General features: G+C 33.9%; 1 pseudogene across 1 annotated transcript; it reads left to right on the top strand.

The window, feature by feature from the left end:
- Positions 1-17968: 17968 nt before the first annotated feature.
- LOC308414668 (small ribosomal subunit protein uS10-like) lies at positions 17969-18325 on the top strand (annotated as a pseudogene). Its single transcript has one exon. The product of its transcript is annotated as a small ribosomal subunit protein uS10-like (transcript).
- Positions 18326-18480: the final 155 nt, after the last annotated feature.

Genomic DNA, 18480 nt, shown 5'->3' with positions numbered 1-18480 from the left:
TCACAGTTTGGGATTACTGAGAGAATTTAGGTATTTCTCACCATCTCAGAATCATTAGTCACATTTAGAAGTTGCCTTTCTCCATGTATCCTAACAATTCACAAGAGAGATGGTGAAAGATGAGGGCATTTGTGAGAAATAATTGTTTTCCCTATCACAATGTTAAACATTGGCTACTATCTAGATTGTATTACTTAATTTCACACATTTTTCTTAATCCTGACCCAAAAAAGCACATTGTGCTGATGGTATTCTTGCCCCTTTTGCTGACTTCTATTTCTGCACAGCTTAAGAGGTAACGCTGAAGTAAATACATCAAATCTCTTCTTGAAATGTAACATTTTCACAGAGAAGAAAAACAAATTTTCTTCCCAGGAAAACAATCACAAATATCATTTCATAAATTTGCTCTCCCAGGGTAGGTACAAGCATTCTCTTCTCCATTCTGTCAAAGCAAGTTTCAATTCTGTAACAAAATATCCTGCTCATTAAGGCTAATTAAGTCAGGGTTCCTTCCAGTTGTTTGTTCTCTTCTTTTTGTATGTTTACAAATGCTACTTACAATATAGCCATGCAAATTAATGGTAACTTTCTGGATACAGAAATGTGTGACCAAGTTAGAAAATGGACATCTCTTCTTATATTGGTCAGATGATTTTCATGGTCAGCTCTCCCTAGGGTTAATTTCCCAAGCAGAAGCTCAGCAGCAAAACACTTTAGTATTCTTCATTTAAAAGTCTAGGAAATTGAAATCTCTTTCTTAGGTATATTGATACTACTGCCATTAAGCAAATAAAATAATACTTTCACAAAATTCAGAAATCTTCAAAAACACATTGTGACTTTTAAACTCATGAAACATTATTACTCAATTGCAAATAAATTTTATGAGCAAAAGTAACTTAGGTGTCTAAGTAACGTTTATGTTAATAAAATTACTTTATTTTTTGAACAACTTCATTTTAAAAACAAAGATAAATGTAAAAATTTTAAGCATTTCTGCATAAAAGTATATAAATACATTTTTGTCAGTGCTTGGCATTTTTTTCACCAAAGGTTTGGTAGTGTGCGCTGAGCCCTGAATGAAAATAATTATTTTAAATAAGTAGTTCATAATAGAAATCTGTGTTAGGAACATATATTTTAACTACAAAATTTCATTTCCTTCAAAAATTTTCTGTTATAATGAGTTTACTTTTTTGTCTGACATTTTATTTTTATGTAATTGAGCAGATAATTGCAAATGGCTTTATATGTCTTCATTTCATTCACGAAAGTATTGTATATACACATAGTGTTTGAATAAAAACATCCTACTGAAGGAAATCAAATCCAAAGACTTTCATGATTTATAAAATAAAATATAACATTAATATGTGACTTGACTTCAAAAAATAACCCTAAGATACTATATTTAAAAGGCTTACTAATGACTCACCAAATGATTATGCTGTAAAATGTATTCATAGGATTATATGATTCTGTGGTAGATAACAATAGCTACAGGTTCTTTAGTCTTCTCGCAATGCAAATTTGGATATTCTGTCTCTGCCCTTTAGTTAGTGTGACTAAGGGTCTATCCTGTTTATTTTCTCAACAAACCAAAAAAAAATGTGTTTTACTGATTCTTTATATTGGTCTTTTTGTTTCTATTTTGTTTGTCTTGACCCTGATGTAGATAATGTCCCTCAGTCATCAATGCGGTGTATTTGCCTCATTTTGTTCTAAAGTTGTCAGCCAAACCTCAGATGAGAAGGGATTGTATGATTCAGATAGATCAATGATACCATAAAAATAATCCACAGAATAAACATGTCAGGGCTCACAGAAGCTCATATAAATTGACAGCCCAGGTTGTATGGGTCTGACATTGGCACTCTGCATATATATATAAATATATATATATATATATATATATATATATATATATATATATATATAATTGAACAATTTTATTTTAATAAACAAAGATAAATGTACAGATTTTAAGCATTTTGGCATAAAAGTATACTAATATATTTTTGTCAGTGCTTGTTTTTTTTAAAGGTTTGATAGTGTGCATTAAGATCTTACTAGTTACAATGAGCAGAAAGTACATGTAAAACAAGATGTAACCTGGAATTAGTCAAAATTTTCTTGGTGTGTAAAGATTAAGCATAATGGTTTTTCATTTTCTTTTTTCTTTCTTGAACTTCATATAGTCTTATGGTTGTATAACTTAGTAGTTTTGTTGGACTCCTAATAGTGGGAAGAAGGATTGTTTCAGATGCTTTTTTCTGCTTCAGGTACCCATTTCCTGCTATGGGGTTGTCATATCTAGCTTTAAGATGAGGTGGCATGCCTAATCGTTGTGTCTAATCTTAGCCCAACTTAATATGATGTGTTTGGTTGATATTTCTGGGAAGTCTGCTGTTTTCTGAAGAGACATAGAGGAGCGGGTGTGGAGGCAAAGGAAAGATGGTATGGATTGGGAGGAAGTAGGGATGGGAAACTGCAGTCTGGATAAATGGAAATGGATGGTGAATGCACATTTGTAAATTCTATGAAAAAATACATTTTAAAAATGGAATAAAAAATAAATTGAATATGCATACCTGATTTCCAGTGGTCTGGCAGAGATGTATAGAAAAGTATGTTTTTTTATTGAAAAACTTTATTTTAAAAAACAAAGATAAATGTACAAATTTTTAAGCATTTTTGCATAAAAGTATATGAACACATTTTTTAAAGTTGTAATTAAGTATTTGTGGGTACATATACATACACATGTGTATATATGTAACAATAACATAGGAAAACAGGCTATTAATTTTAGGGGATAGGAGAGAAACTGGGAGGGGTTGTAGAAAGGAAAGGGAATGTGATACAGTTCTATTTTAATTAGAATATATTCATTTCTTTTCTTGAACTTCACACAGTCTGTGAGTTGTTTCTGGGGTGTTCAGAGCTTTCGGGGTTAGTATCCCATTATCAGTAACTGCATATTCTGTCTGTTCTTTTGTGACTGGGTTATCTGAGTCAGGATGATATTCTCTAGATGCAATCATTTTCTTAAGAATTTGGTTAAGTCATTGTTTCTGATAGATGAGTAGTACTCCATTGTGAAAATTTATCACAATTTTTGTATCCATTCATCTACTGAAGGACATCTGGGTTCTTTCCAGCTTCTGGATATTATAAATAGAGCTGCAATGAACATTGTGGAGCATGTATCTTTGTTGTATGTTGGAGCATCTCTGGGGTAAATGCCCAGAAGTGGAATAACTGGATCTTCAGGTAGTACTATGTCCATTTTTCTGAGGAACCACCAGACTGATTTCCAGAGTGGTTGTATCACTTTACAACCCCACCAGCAGTGGAGAATTGTTCCTCTTTCTCCACATCCTCACAAGCATCTGTTGTCATCTGAGTTTTGGATCTTGGCCAATCTGACTGGTATGAGGTAGAAGCTCAGGGTAGTTTTGATTTGCATTTCCCTGATGGCTAACGATGTTGAGCACTTCCTTAGATGTTTCTCAGCCATTCAATAATATTTGATTGATAACTTTTTGTTTAAGTCTGTACCCCATTTTAATAGGGTTGTTTGATTCTCTGGTATCTAGCTTTTTGAGTTCTTTCTATACCTTGGACATTAGGCCTCTATCTGATGTGGGGTTGGTAAATATCTTTTCACACTCTGTTGGCTGCTCTTTTATTTTCTTAACAGTGTCTTTAGCCTTACAGAAAATTTGCAATCTTATTAATTCCCATTTGTCAATCTTTGACCTTAGCACTCTAGCCATTGGTGTTCTATGCAGGAAATTTTCTCCTGTGCCTATGAGTTCTAAGGTTTTCTCTACTTTCTCATCTAATACTTTCAGTGTACCTGGTTTAATGTGGATATCTTTGATCCACTTGCACTTGAGCTTTGTACAAGGAGATAAGAAAGGGTCTATTTTCATTCTTCTGCATTCTGAGTGACAGTAAGACCAACACCATTTGTTGAATAGGCTGTCCTTTTTCCATTGAATGATTATTTACAGTTCCTTTGTCTAAAATCAGGTGACCATATATGTGAGGGTCCATTTCTGGATCTTCTATTCCATTCCACTGATCCACATGCCTATTTCTGTACCAGTACCATTCAGTTTTTAGCACAATTGCCTTGTAATATAGCTTGAAGTCAGGGATAGTGATTCCCGCAGATGTTTTCTTGTTGTGGAGGATGGATTTCACTATTCTTGGTCTTTTGTTATTCTAAATGAAATTGCACATTGCTCTTTTCAACTAAATGAAGAACTGGGTTGGAATTTTGATGTGGATTGCATTGAATCTGCAGATTGCTTTTGGTAAGATGCCCATTATTAAAATTTTGATCATTCCAATCCATGAGTATGGGAGATCTTTCTATTTTCTGAGAACTCCCTCAATTTTTTTCTTAAGAGTTTTGAAGTTCTTGTCATACATGTCCTTCACTTGCTTAGTTAGAATCACACCAAGGTATTTCATAGTTTTTGTGACTATTGTGAAGGGTATCTTTTCTCTAATTTCTTTCTCCACATGTTTGTCCTTTGAATATAGGAAGGCTACTGATTCATTTGAGTTTATTTTATATCCAGCCACTTTGCCTGAACTTGTTTATCAGCTGTAGGAGTTCTCTGGTGGAATTTGTGGAGTCGTTTAAATACAGTATCATGTCATCTGCAAATAGTGATGTTTTTACTTCTTTCTTTCCAATTTGTATCCCTTTGGTTTCCTTTTGCTGTCTAATTGCTTCTGACAAGACTTCCAGTACTATGTTGAATAGGTAGGGGGAGAGTGGGCAGCCTTGTCGATTCCCTGATTTTAGTGGGATTGTTTCAAGTTTCCCACTGTTATGTTTGATGTTGTCTGTTGGTTTGCTGTATATTGCTTTTATTATGTTTAGGTATGGACCTTGGATTCCTGTTCTTTCCAAGACTTTTAACATGAAGGGGTGTTGGATTTTGTCAAATGCTTTCTCAGCATCTAGTAATATGACCATGCGGTTTTTTTCTTTGAGTTTGTTTATATGGTGGATTACATCGATGGATTTCCTTATATTAATCCATCCCTGCATCCCAGGGATGATGCCTACTGTGGGAAGCTCACAATTTCATTAAGTCATTGTTTTTGATAGCTGAGTAGCACTCCATTTTGTAAATGTACCATGATTTTTGTATCCATTCATCTACTGAAGGACATCTGGGTACTTTCCAGTTTCTGGCTATTATAAATAAGGCTACTATGAACATGTGTCTTTGTTAAATATTGGAGCATCTTGGGTATATTCCCAGTAGTGGTAATAGCTGGGTCCTAAGGTCATATGATGTCCAATTTTCTAAGAAGCTGTTAGACTCATTTCCAGAGTGGTTCTACTAAATTTCAGTCCCAACAACAACATCCTGTCAGCCACATCCTGCCAGAATCTATTGTCATCTGAGTTTTTGATCTTAGGTGTTCTGACTTGTGTGAGGTAGAATTGCATGGTTGTTTGGATTTTCATTTCCAAGATGACTCAGGATGTTGAACATTTTTAGGTGCTTCTTGGCAATTCTATATTCCATAGTTGAATTTTTTTTTTTTAGCTCTGTATCCCACTTTATAGGGTTATTTGACTCTCTTGAGTTATTTCTATATATTATATATTAGCATTCTATTGGATATAGGATTAGGAAAGATCTTTTCCAAATCTGTTGGTTGCCTTTTTGTCTGATTGACAGTATCCTTTGCCTGACATTGTCCTTTGCCTTATAGAAGTTTTGCAATTTTATGAAGTTCCATTTCTTGATTCTTGATCTTGAAAGACCCCTGCAGAGGGGAAACTCTTACTCAAGTCTTGGGGTAACAGGACCCCCCATGAACTCACGAGAGACCATCCTTGCTGCAATCACACGAGGTTCACTGAAGTCCAGAGCTGGGGTTGAAAATCTATTCCACACAGAGGTAGAAGAGTTTGACCCCGAGTGGCTGGGAGAAGGAGTTTTCAAGGGAATAAAACCACAATGTCATTGGAGAATAACAAAAATACCAGTGAATAATCATAATGGAAACACCTGGTTTCTCAAGATTCCTTATAAGGTGAAAATTACCAGTGAATAATCACAAAGGAAACACCCGGTTTCTCAAAATTATTTATGATGTGTTTTTTAACTTTTATGTTTTTATGGTCAGTTTCTGAAAAAGAGTCATCCTGACTTTAGGGCCATAAATTCTTTATGGTCAGCCAGTTTCTGGAAAAGAAAGATAGTATGCAGAACTGGCTAGCCTACATTTTTGGCTCTACTCTACCTGCTAGGGGTCTTCTACTTTACCTGTTAGGGGGTCAGGCTTTATCCTGGTTTTTCCATCTTAGAGCATAAGCCATTGGTGGAAATTGGTTCAGGAAATTTTTCTCAATGCCCATGTCTTCAAGCCCTTCCGTACTTTCTCTCCTGTTTTTTTAGGTTGAGTTTACCTGGTTTTATGTGGAGGTCTTTGATCCACTTGGGCTTGAGCTTTGTACAGGGCAATAAGAATGGTTCGATCTGCATTCTTCTACATGTTTATCACCAGTTGAACGAGCACCATTTGTTGAAAATGCTACATTTTTTTCTCCACTGGATTGTTTTTGCTCATTTGTCAAAGATCAATTGACCATTGATATGTGGGTTCATTTTGGGATATTCATTTCTATTTCTTTGATATATCTTTCTGTGTCTGTACCAAAACTCTACAGGTTTTATGACGATTGCTCTGTAATACAGCTTGAGGTCAAGGATCATGATTCCAAAGAAGTTCTATTATTGTTGAGAATAATTTTTGCTAACTTGGGTTTTTGTTATTTCGGATAAATTTGCAAATTCTGATTTCTAATTCTATGAATTTTCATGTTGTTAAAAATTAGCTATTTGTTCAAAGTATAGTCTATAAGGGTAATAATAAATACTACTAATGATTATGCAAGTACTGCTTAAAAATACCAGGGAATACGTTCAACCCATTTCTACTTTTTTTTTTATACTAACTTTTAACTATCCTATATAAGAAATCATATTTCCCCCATTGCATTGAGTCGATGAGAGAGTATAGTGTAGCTCAGGATTGCCTGAGTACATGGCAACCATCTTACACCAGCAGTATATGACTTGGGATGACATGTCTGAACCACCATGGCTAGCTGAAAAGTTCTATTTATAATACCACTACCCAACTGAGAAAATTAATCACAGAGGAATAGAAGCTTCTCTAAAATTGATGAGCTACTAAGTGATAGAAGTAGAATTTAAATGCAGGCTTCTGTTAGAACATATTGTGCTAGTACCCAATGTCTTTAGATAGTTACTGCTTATTGTGTTTTAGTTGTAAAGAATGAACAAAAATATCCTGAATAAATGTGGACATCATTTTCTTTCCTTCCATCACAGATAACTTAAAGTTTAAACCCAAAGTTGTGATTTATCAAGACATTATTTACTGTATTTGTTCAAATATCTATATCTCAGCATGGGCATTAGTAACTTGCTGTGTGGATGTTAATTTCAATCACTTTACATTAGGTCAAGCTGCCAAGTTCACCAGTGAGATGTAATGTGTCTCCAAAATAAATGCTGCTTTAGAGAAGGAGTTCTGTCAATCATTATGCTCTTTGCAGTATTTTTAATGAGCCAACACGAGTCACAAAAATTGTCCAGTCTAATTAATTACACAGATCCTTCCACATTTGCAACCTAGTCAATTAATTCAAAGGATTATTAGCCCATTCAAGAATCATAGGTAGAAATAATGATCATTACAAATTAATACAGGAAAATCGGAACAGTTGTCTTAAAACAACTATTGCCCAAACGAAAGATCTTTAAGTATTAGTAATAAGCAAGGTAATCAGAATAAAAAGAATCATTGTTGGCACAAGCCTAAACTTAATTCAAAAGGCATAAACCTTGTTTACTATTTCTCATTAGAAAGGAGATTAATCTGGAGACAACATAGGTAATTTATATGCACTTCTTAATATAATTTTTTAAATATTGAGTCTATATTTGAATAATTGAAAAAATACCAAATAGTCTCTTACATTATGAATTTTAATGTATTTTTGAGCTTCAGGTTTCTTTTTCTCTTTTGAAATTCATTTTTTATGTCACATTACACCATGAACAGAGTACAGGTACACACACACTCAGGACACATATGCTATGAAAGATATGGCTTCAGTAGAATTCAGTTGGGAGGTATATTATGTTTTAAATTCCAAATTTTAAGAATGCACAAAAGACACTCAGGTATTTGAAATCATCTAACAGTCAATTAAATCATTGTTGTATTGACTATTATTTAGTGGTTTTATTGGTTTTATAAATCAAAAAATGTAAATGTCATGTATTTCAGCATTTATCTAGTAGAACATATTTTACTATAATTAATAAAAGGGAATTTTTCTCACCTCAAAGAACCCATATAGTGGGCCTGGAGAGTGGCCCCAGAGGTTAAAGCCACTTGTTACTCTTTCAGAAAACCTAAGACTGATTTTCTACTACCCTCATGTTGACTCATAACCATCCATAACACCACTTACAAGTTATATGAAACCCTCTTGTGACCTATAGTTTAACCAAGAGTGGAAGTCGTATACATGTATATACATGCAGACAGAACACCCATGCAAATAAAATATTTTATAAAAAAAATAAAAACAAACATTGTGTTTCTGTTCATTATTCTTAAATTCTTATTTTTTGACTCTTAAGAAAATGTAGTTTGTATTAATTTTACAGACTTTCTATTCTAAACATTTCCAAAAATTGAAATTAGTATGTAGTCACTATGTTTGTATTCTTTAACTTAGAATAAAGTTATCAAGTTTCATGCTGTAGCATGTATCACTGATCAGTTTTTATGGCTAAGTAATATTCCACTTTTAAAATAACACCCATAAATCTGTTGATAGACATTTGAATTGTTTTGACTATTTAACAGCAGTGAGTAATATTGTTGTAAAATTCATTTATGCACATTTTTATGAACAGAGATTTACATGTCTTTTGAACATATCCTCAAAATGTAATTTCTTGGTCATACAAAAGTATACATTTAACATCTGCCTAAGTTCTATAGTTCTCCCCAAGACAGTTGTGTTATCTTATATTTTTAGGACCAATTCATGTGTATCCTACACCAAGGCCTTACTATACTATGCTAAGGGCTTATAGATGGAAGTCTGGCATGGCTGTCCTCAGAGAGGCCTTATCAGCAGCTGACTGAAACATAAGCAGATACTTATACCAAAGCATTAGACTGATGTCAGGGACATGTTGGTTTGAATTAGGGGTAAAATTGAAGAAGCTGAAAGAGAGAGCGACCCCATAGGAAGAACAGCAGTATCAACTAACTCAGACTCCAGAGAGCTTTTAGGGACTGAGCCCCAAAGCGGGAGCATACACTCTGAGTGCCCTAGCACATAGGTAGCAGAGGTCTACCTGATATACCTCCATAGGAGAAGATATACTTAATACTCTAGAGACTTGAGGGCCAAGAAAGGGGCAGGCCTATTGGAGGGAGAGCAACCCTAGGAGTCAATCTGAAAGAGGGATGGGATGACGTATTGTGGAAGGGAGGATCAAGAGGAGGCAACAACTTGGATATAAATAAATAATTTTTAAAAAGGAAAAGTGTGCCCCAGTTTTCCCGAAATTTCCAAGATCTTGCTAGTGTCTACTTTAACACTAAACAAAACAAAATCAGTCATCCTAATTAGAGTGAGATGTATGACTTAGGATATTCCGTTTTTATTTTATTTCTGAATAATATTTCTAAGTTTCTTGGTGGGATATCCTGAAAGTTCATTTCATCATTTTGTATTTTTGTCATTATTTTACCTATGATTTTGATATTATATCTAACAATCTACTCTCACATACAAGGATCTATTTTGAACACTTTAATATGATCTGGATTTTTAATTTTGGTACTTGTGTCTTGACAAGATTGTAATATCTGCTTTTTTGTTTGTTTGTTTGTTGATACATTGTTTTTTCTTTTAAGCCCTTACTATTCTAAAACTCACTCTGTTCTTCAGGATGTCCTTGAACTCACAGAGTTTTGCCTGCCTCTGACTCCCACATGATGAAATTAAAGATGTATGCCACCATATCACTATCTCTAATCCTACCCAGCATGTTCAAAATTCTAATGTGCTTTGTATTTTCAGAATCATTACTTTCTCTTTTTAATTACTTTTGTGAGAGGTTTTCTCATGTATTACTTATAAAATGTTATTCTCCACTAAATATGTGTGTGTATGCACTACTATCATACTTCAATATACTACTATCATACTTCAAATAATTGCCATTCTTTGAAATTTGTTGAGATAGATCCATTTATGTCCCAGGATATTGGTTTTTTTTTTTTTTTTTTTTTTTTTTGGTGATTATATTTTACTTCTTATTGGTGAATTATTACATGTATGTCAATTAAAAAGTCTTGAGTGCTGTAATTGTCAACTTCTTTGATATCCTTGCTGATTTTCTGACTAGTATTTTATATCAGTCACAGTTAACAGGAAATGTTTCTTTCTTCCCTCCTTCCTAGACTCTGACAACACAAATTTCAAATGTCTGCTATTGTTTCAAAGCTCTAAGCTATTTTTCTACTTTCTGACTTTCTTTGTCTCTTTCTAGCTGAGATAAATTTTGGATTGTGTAAATTCTAATAATCTGTCCTTAAATTCACTAGTTCTAGCCTTTGTCGTCAGCAGTCAAGCATTAAGCCCACCTATTGAACACATTTGTTTTAATTTCAGTTCTATGATGTCGACTTACTCCTTTTTATAGCTTCTATTTTTATGACGGTTGCTTTAGAAACCTTGTCAGATAATGCCAAGATCTGATTCATCTTGGTGTTGTTATCAGATGATTGTCTTTTTTTCTCATTCATGCTGCAATTTTCTTGGCTATTAACATTACAAAAGATTTCTTATTATATTGTAGACATTGTAGATATTATGAGACACTGAATCCCATTTAATCACTTCATTTTAGGCAGTAATCGCTTGTTCCAGTGTAGCATGAGAACAGTGTGCTGAGCAAGTTCTTTCTCCCACTGTACCCCACAAACACCATATGATCACAAGTAATTAAAGCTGCCTTATTTCATGTAAGTAGGGTGTAGGTTTAACTACTACCATGGTGTTATATACAATATACTGATGAAAATAAGTCATAGACTCATCCACCTTAATTCCTGCGTGAGAGTTAAGCTGTTTTCTACTGGAAGCATCTGTAGCTGCCCAATGCAAATGCTGAGGAGGAACTCAGCATTCATTGGGAGGGGAGGAAGAAGCTCATTCTGCTTATACTTCACTAATTTGAAAGAAAGAATTAAAGATTAGTCCTACCACCTATCATTCTATTCATTTACTTTGATGTTAGATAAAGACAAAATTGTAGTTCCCTATTGGGCCCTGTTGACATTAAAGTCTGGGGAAAATGAAGTGGATATAACTTTTGATACCTTGGTTCAGTCTGTTTATCCTGGGAAGAAAATGGTTTAGTTCTTTACTGTATTTTACCAATACCAGAGCCACTACTCTGGATTTTGGATGTCTCTGGACTACCTGCAAATATCAGGCTGAGGAGGAAGGCTAAATCCCTGATCATTCCAACACTATTTTGGCAGTAGAACTGAAACATATCCTGTTTTGAATGGATGGGAAATGGAAGTTTCAGATATCTCATCAACATACTAACATCACATCTCAAGAAAATTCAAGTGCTGCCTGATTTTACGAGCAACAAACAGAATATTAGCTGTCTTCCCTCATCCAGGCAGAGTGAAGAAAATATAGTGACACCCTGTATTCTATGTGTCAAAGATAAGCATGAAAATTAACTCATCCATTACGACCCACAGATATCTTCCGGATCTTAAAGAAGATCTTTTCTTTCATTAGTTTTATTTTTTTAAGTTCATACTTGTTTTGCGTATAGTGAATACTACCTAAAAGTATTTTTAAGTTAGTAGATGTACCTTTCTCTACTCCTTTGACATGGAGAAAGAACTCTTTTACTTTTAACTTTTGTCTGTATTCACTGATTTTAACTCTTAAACTCTGTCTAGGACTTACGGGGAGAAAGGGGTGAAAACCATGCTGTTTTTCAAGCTGTGGAGTCCTTAGACAAAATATTTTTCTTTTTTAGCTTTGATAATTCCCTTATTTTAATTGTTTTACTATTTTGAAGATTTTTAAAAACAATGTGATCTTTTTAATTTCATATTTTTATTATTTAATAATGTATTAAATTATTAAATAATTTGTTCATTCATATTTTTTCATTACTTTCGCTATGTGGTTTGTTGTACCATGAGGATTTTTGTCTATATATGCTTATTTTGGATTCTTTTGTTGTTGTTGTTGTTGTTGTTGTTGTTGTTGTTGTTGTTGTTTAGTAATGTTTCCCCAGGAACATTCTCTTAAAATACCAAAATGAATCATTTTATCCTTGGGTCTTCCAAATGTTTTAGTGATTACAAAGAATGATACAGTAAAAAAATATTTAAGGTTATAATATTCTAAAAATAATTGAGTCCATGATCTGAGAAAGAGAAAATATGTAAACATAAAAATTTCTATCAGGTAGTTAAACAAATACATTTTTGCTAGAAATAGTGGATCAAGTAACTTCTTTCAACTGATTTTTGAAGCAACACATAATAAAAAAAATGACTTGTAAAACTATAAATATTTTCGAATTATAGGATTGGAGAGATGGCTGAGTGAAGAAGAATACTCTTCCAAAGGACATTAATTTGATTGTAGCAGCCTACAAACAGACATCTGTAACTCCAGTCCCATGTAGTCTTTTCAAGCCTACTCAGGTATTGCATGCACTTGGTATATAAACATGCTTGCAGGAACAGCACACCTACATATAAAATGATTTTTTTTAATCTCACAAGCAATTCAAATTAAAATCCTACAAAACTATGCCTCAGTCCTTCTTAGAAAGGAGAACAAAACACTCACTGGAGGAAATGCAAGGTCAAATAGAGGAACAGGGATCCTTCAGAGATCATTCAATAAGATCATTCAGAAGCAGCCTTACACAGGGATTCACCACATACCACAAATACAGCCTCCAAATTCAAGCACTGTAACTGATCCCAAGAAATACTTACTGACACAAAGCAGATAGAGGTGCCCCCTCAGGAACTCTGTCAGAGTCACATAGATGCAGCTGAGCATACTTGCAGCTAACCATAGGACTGAACACGGGGACCCCAATGCAGGCACTAAAGAAAGGACCTATGGAGCTGAAAGGGGTTGCAACCTCATGGGAAGAACAACTTTATCAACTAACCAAAAACTCTAAAACACCCATGGACTAAAATACCATACCTTGAGCACACATTGAGAGACCTATTGATCCAGTTGCATATGTACCTGAATGTATCAGTGTCTGTCATCAATGTGAAAAGAGTCTTTTGGTCCAGGATGGGCATGTTTCCCAATGTAGGGGAATGCCAAGGCAACAGGGTGGAGGGGGGATTAGGAGAGAGTGCACCTTTGAGAAGACAAATGGAAGGGGAGGGGAGATGGGAGCAGGATGGGGAACAGGGATAACATCTCAAATGTAAATGCACAGTATCTAATAAAAAAATTAAAACAACAAAAATGTAAAACCAGGTGCTCAATATATAGCTCAATGGGTAAGAACTTATTTTGCTAGTATATGGATCTAAGTTTAGATTCCAAGGTGCCCATATATAAATATGGCAGCCAACATGAATATGGAAGAGTCTCGTGAATTCTCACTCCTAACTGAAAAGTTATTAGTTTGTGACAGGGAAGAAAGAATTCCTTTTCTTTTGTCAGGGATGCCCTAAATCTATTCACATTCTGACTGCTAAGTAGAGCCAATGGGTTTTAAAAAGATAATAAGAAAAATACTAGTTGGGGGAAAATGGATCTGAGAAAAACAAATAAGATATTGGAAGGGATGGAGTAGAATTGGGTTTACTCAAAAATATGTTATATACATTTATATAACTGTTAACATGGTAATTAAAAATTTAACAACAACAAAAATACTAAAAAGAAAAGTTGGAATAATGGTTATCTTATAAGATAAGCATACCAGCAATGAAAGCTGGATATACTTGCACATGCCTTTAATTCTGGAACTGGGAAAACCAAAACAGAAAGATTCCCAGAGTTTGCTATATAGCCAGACTTAGTAAAATTGATGAGTGACAGCTTCAATTGTAGGTGCTGTCTCTAAAGCTAACTTGAAGAAGCCAACCAACCATTTGAACATATATACAAACATATATATATATATATATATATATATATATATATATATATATATATATATATATATATATATATATATATATATTCCTCCACATGCAAACATGCACATGCATACAATTGACTGCATGCATATGTTCATACATACAAAATAAATATATATAAATCTGCAAATTTGTACACATTTATAGTAGAGATCTTAAAGCTATTTCTACAAATAAGAAGCAACACATAAGTCATAGAAATTAGAAAGTGTTAAACCAGTCATTTGACATTTCTGAGGACCATAATAGTGAGAACTTTATTGGTTTTAGGGCATAGATGATAGCAACAGAAATGGTAAAGCTAGTACAGTTCTTGTGCATGAAACTCATCTAATTTTTTTTTTATAAATTTAATGGAATATGTAATGATGTTAAACATCTGGAGAAAAAACTTTAAGTTGCTTCCTTCACCTTTGTTCTCAGTGGTGAATATTTTAAAACCTAGAAAGAAACAGCATGAAATCAAAACTGACACCAGAATTGTTTTTGTTTTCATACTTCATTGTTCAAGTCTGATGCAGAAGAGGTGATTTTTTTCACATTAAAGTTTGTGTTCTTATTCTGAAGAATGTAGGTCAGTTTAAAGCAGCTGCCTTACATTTAGTAGGTGCTGGTTTCATCCCTAGCATCTCAAAACCTGACTCTCTAGTATTTTATGATATCCCAGTTATGTGCGTTTAGTTTTATAAAAAAATGAGAAACACTGAACATTGAAAAAAAACATTAATTGGCATATATATATAGTACTTCTGAAATTCATAGTGCATTTCTATAAGTAATCTCTAGTATTAATGGAGTAATTTCTAATTTCTTACTTTTAACAGTATCTTTCTCTCTCTGTCTCTCTCTCTCTCTCTCTCTCTCTCTCTCTCTATATATATATATATATATATATATATATATATATATATATATATATATGCATGTATATAATGATTCTAATTAAACAGCAATTACTCATCAGAATAAATACTAATGTTCTTTATTTGTGTACCTGTGTGAGCACATGAATGCCACATTACATGTGTGGCAATCAGAAAACTACTTACAAAGTTTGTTCCCTTTTTCTACTATGTAGTTCATAAGGCACCTTTACCCACTAAGCCATCTTGTTGTCCCTATTTTCATCCTCTTCGTCATCTGAGTTGTGAAGTACTCTTCCATCTAGGTCTAGGACAAATGCATCATTTTCGAAAATCTATTTCTGTGTGTGTGTGACCCAGGTTAGGAACAAGGAAGGAGGGAATTGACACAGCAGGAACTGATTGTTCTAAAGAAATAAATAGTTTCTTGATCAGTAAACTCCTACTAAAGAAGCTGATTAGTAAGCTTGACACGCTTCAATAAATGTCAAAGCAAAAGTTCTGAAAAATAAAGTAAGGGAAGTTTTGTTCACATTAATAATTATAGAAATGAAAAGAGCAAGCAGCAACTTACACCTTGTTGCAAAAAGACTTTATGGAAAGTGTGATTCTAAAAGGATACCCTCTGACTCACAAGAATTATTCCAGGCAGGCAGAGCAAGATGAGAAAGGAAGAAAAAAAAAAACTATCCAGGGAAAAGATTAAGAAAGGAAATGTGTTTAGTCATAAAGCAAATTTGGAGGAGAGTATCAGAGGCCCAGAGGAAGCAAGAGAATCACTGAAAATGGGAGGGAAGGATGAAAGTGCTGGAAAATGAGGGCTGATCTGGCTTTGTTTGAAAGGCAATGAGAGGAGGTTAAGTGATTTGCTAAAGGTCCCCAACTGAGTCACTGGCACCAATGCTTCCATCCCTCCTATTTTGGGTCTCCTCTTTAGTTCCTTGTCTTTACACCAAAATAGACGTTCTATGTGATTTTCTCTCATTGCAAATCTTTTATACTTTAACTCAGAGAGCCGTGTTTAGAGAGCTGTGTAGGTGGCTGTTTTTAATGTTGAATTTTCCCTCTTCTTTGGGAAAACTGCCGGTATAGAAAGCTTCCTTGACTCAGTATTGAGACAAATAAAAGACGAATATGTTCTTCTGCTGAGATTATGGAATAAAAGTTTGCTTTGAAGTAGAATACTAGAATACATAGAAGAGAATACTGGGTTTTGTGAAAAAACAACTGGCATCTGAACATTCTTTGCCCTGTCAGAGAGAACAGCAATCTAATGGGGACAAAGTCAAACTGAGGGAATATATTTATTTATTGTTTGATCACTGACATAACTGTGGCTAGAAAAAGACAAATGTTAAGAGATACAGTATCAATTCAGAATCGAAAAGATACAGAAATAATCACAATACAACTCAAATAAGTTTCAAGAATTAAAAATAATATTATATTTTGATGAGAATATTTTATTAGTAAATGTTCCTAGTTTTTCAAAACATGGCATTGAATTCATCCTGCAATTTCTTTTACATAAAACAATTACATTTAACAGAACACTTCCTATCTTTAGAATGCTGCTGCTTAGATCTATCCATCTGGAGCCTGATGTTTGAAACAGTTATTTTAGAAGGCTGTGTGGATACAAATCAAAACAATATCATATAAAAATCTTTTAAAATGTAGACAAATATATTTTTTGATTTTTTTCTACATATAATTAATTCTGCATTCAATTGCTTATTTTACGGGCTTGGATTTTTACAACACTATGGTGCTAAAAAATAGTAGATATACAATTAAAATCATATGAATATGAATTCTTAGTTGATAAATTTCCTACATTTGCTTTTTTCCTTAAAAATCAATTAAAGTGTAAATATATTCATATTAATAAACTATTATAAGACAGCTCATTAATAAAATTTGTATAAGGAAAGATACTAAGGCCAATAGTTGGCAAGCCAATTCAAAACATTTATAATCCCAGGTAGAGATACTAAATAATAACAATACAGCATTACAGACAGTTATGGGTCACAATGTAAGGAATGGGAATCAAACCTGAGTCCTCTTCTAGTGCGCTGACTACTACTGCTCCTCACTGCTGTACCAGAAAACCTGTTCACAAGATATTGTTTCTTAAAACACAACTTCAAGCAGTTCAAAAAATAAGACTTGTAGCATTGGAATCTTCCACTTAAATAATTTTCTATCACTCTACTACATTAACCTTGAGTCCTCCCAATAAGAACTTGAAATCTTGATGTTGTTCTAGACCCTCCTTTAGGGTTCTCTCTTCTTTGGAATTCAAATGTTACTTTATGTGAGTTTTCTTTATGTCCAGATGTCACTGACACCATTTACTTTTTCTTTCTTAGTGGCCATTTTCAGAATTCTCACAGAGAGTTTACATTTTTAAGTGAAAAATTTCAAAATGAAACCTCTGTGTTATTGTTGTTAGCAGAGCATTTCTGACGAAACACAGCATCTAGGCACTGGAGCTGCCTGAACCTGGGAAGAATCAGAATATCTTGATTATTATCTTGACTCTGGTACTTAGACAATATCTTGGATACATCAGTTATAGTTTATTTGTTTGCCTAGATTTATACATGTCCATATATGTTTAATAAATCTGTGGTATAGTATAAATGAAAAGTAAGAATTTCTGGCTTTCTGAGACCTGGTGGTGCCTGCTGCAGAGCTCCCTCCAACTTGCTCTGTCCTGACTAACCTCGGTTCACTCAAATCGGTGAGGAAGCTGCACCTCAGCCATGGCATTTAAAGATACTGGAAATACACTCGTGGAGCCCAAAGTGGTGATTCACCAAATTCGAATCATGCTCCTCAGCCGCAAAGTGAAGTCGCTGGAGGTTTGTGTCAACTTGATCAGAGGCGCTAAGGAAATGAATCTGAACGTGAAAGAACCAGTGCACATGCCTACTAAGACATTGAGCATCACTACCAGAAAAACACCTTGTGGTGAAGGTTCCAAGACATGGGATCTTTTCCAGATAAAAATTCACAAGTGACTCGTTGATTTACATTGTCCTTCTCAGACTGTTAAACAGATCACTTCCATTATTATTGAGCCAAGAGTGGAGGGTGAAGTCACCATTGAAGATGCCTAAGTCAACTGTTTAAATAAATTGACTGAATTGTTAAAAAGAAAAAGAATTTCTTAAATATTTTGAAATTCTTAGGAAAAGATAATAGATAAGACTATTGCTCTTCAGTCTCTGGTTCATTTTTGTCTTTGTATGAACTGTGGGAAGAGGGACCCTGG

This window comes from Micromys minutus, assembly GCF_963924665.1.
Source record: "Micromys minutus genome assembly, chromosome: X".
In the NCBI taxonomy this organism is placed as follows: domain Eukaryota; kingdom Metazoa; phylum Chordata; class Mammalia; order Rodentia; family Muridae; genus Micromys; species Micromys minutus.
Note: the sequence above shows the minus strand (reverse complement) of the source record. Positions and strands in the feature narration are given on the sequence as shown.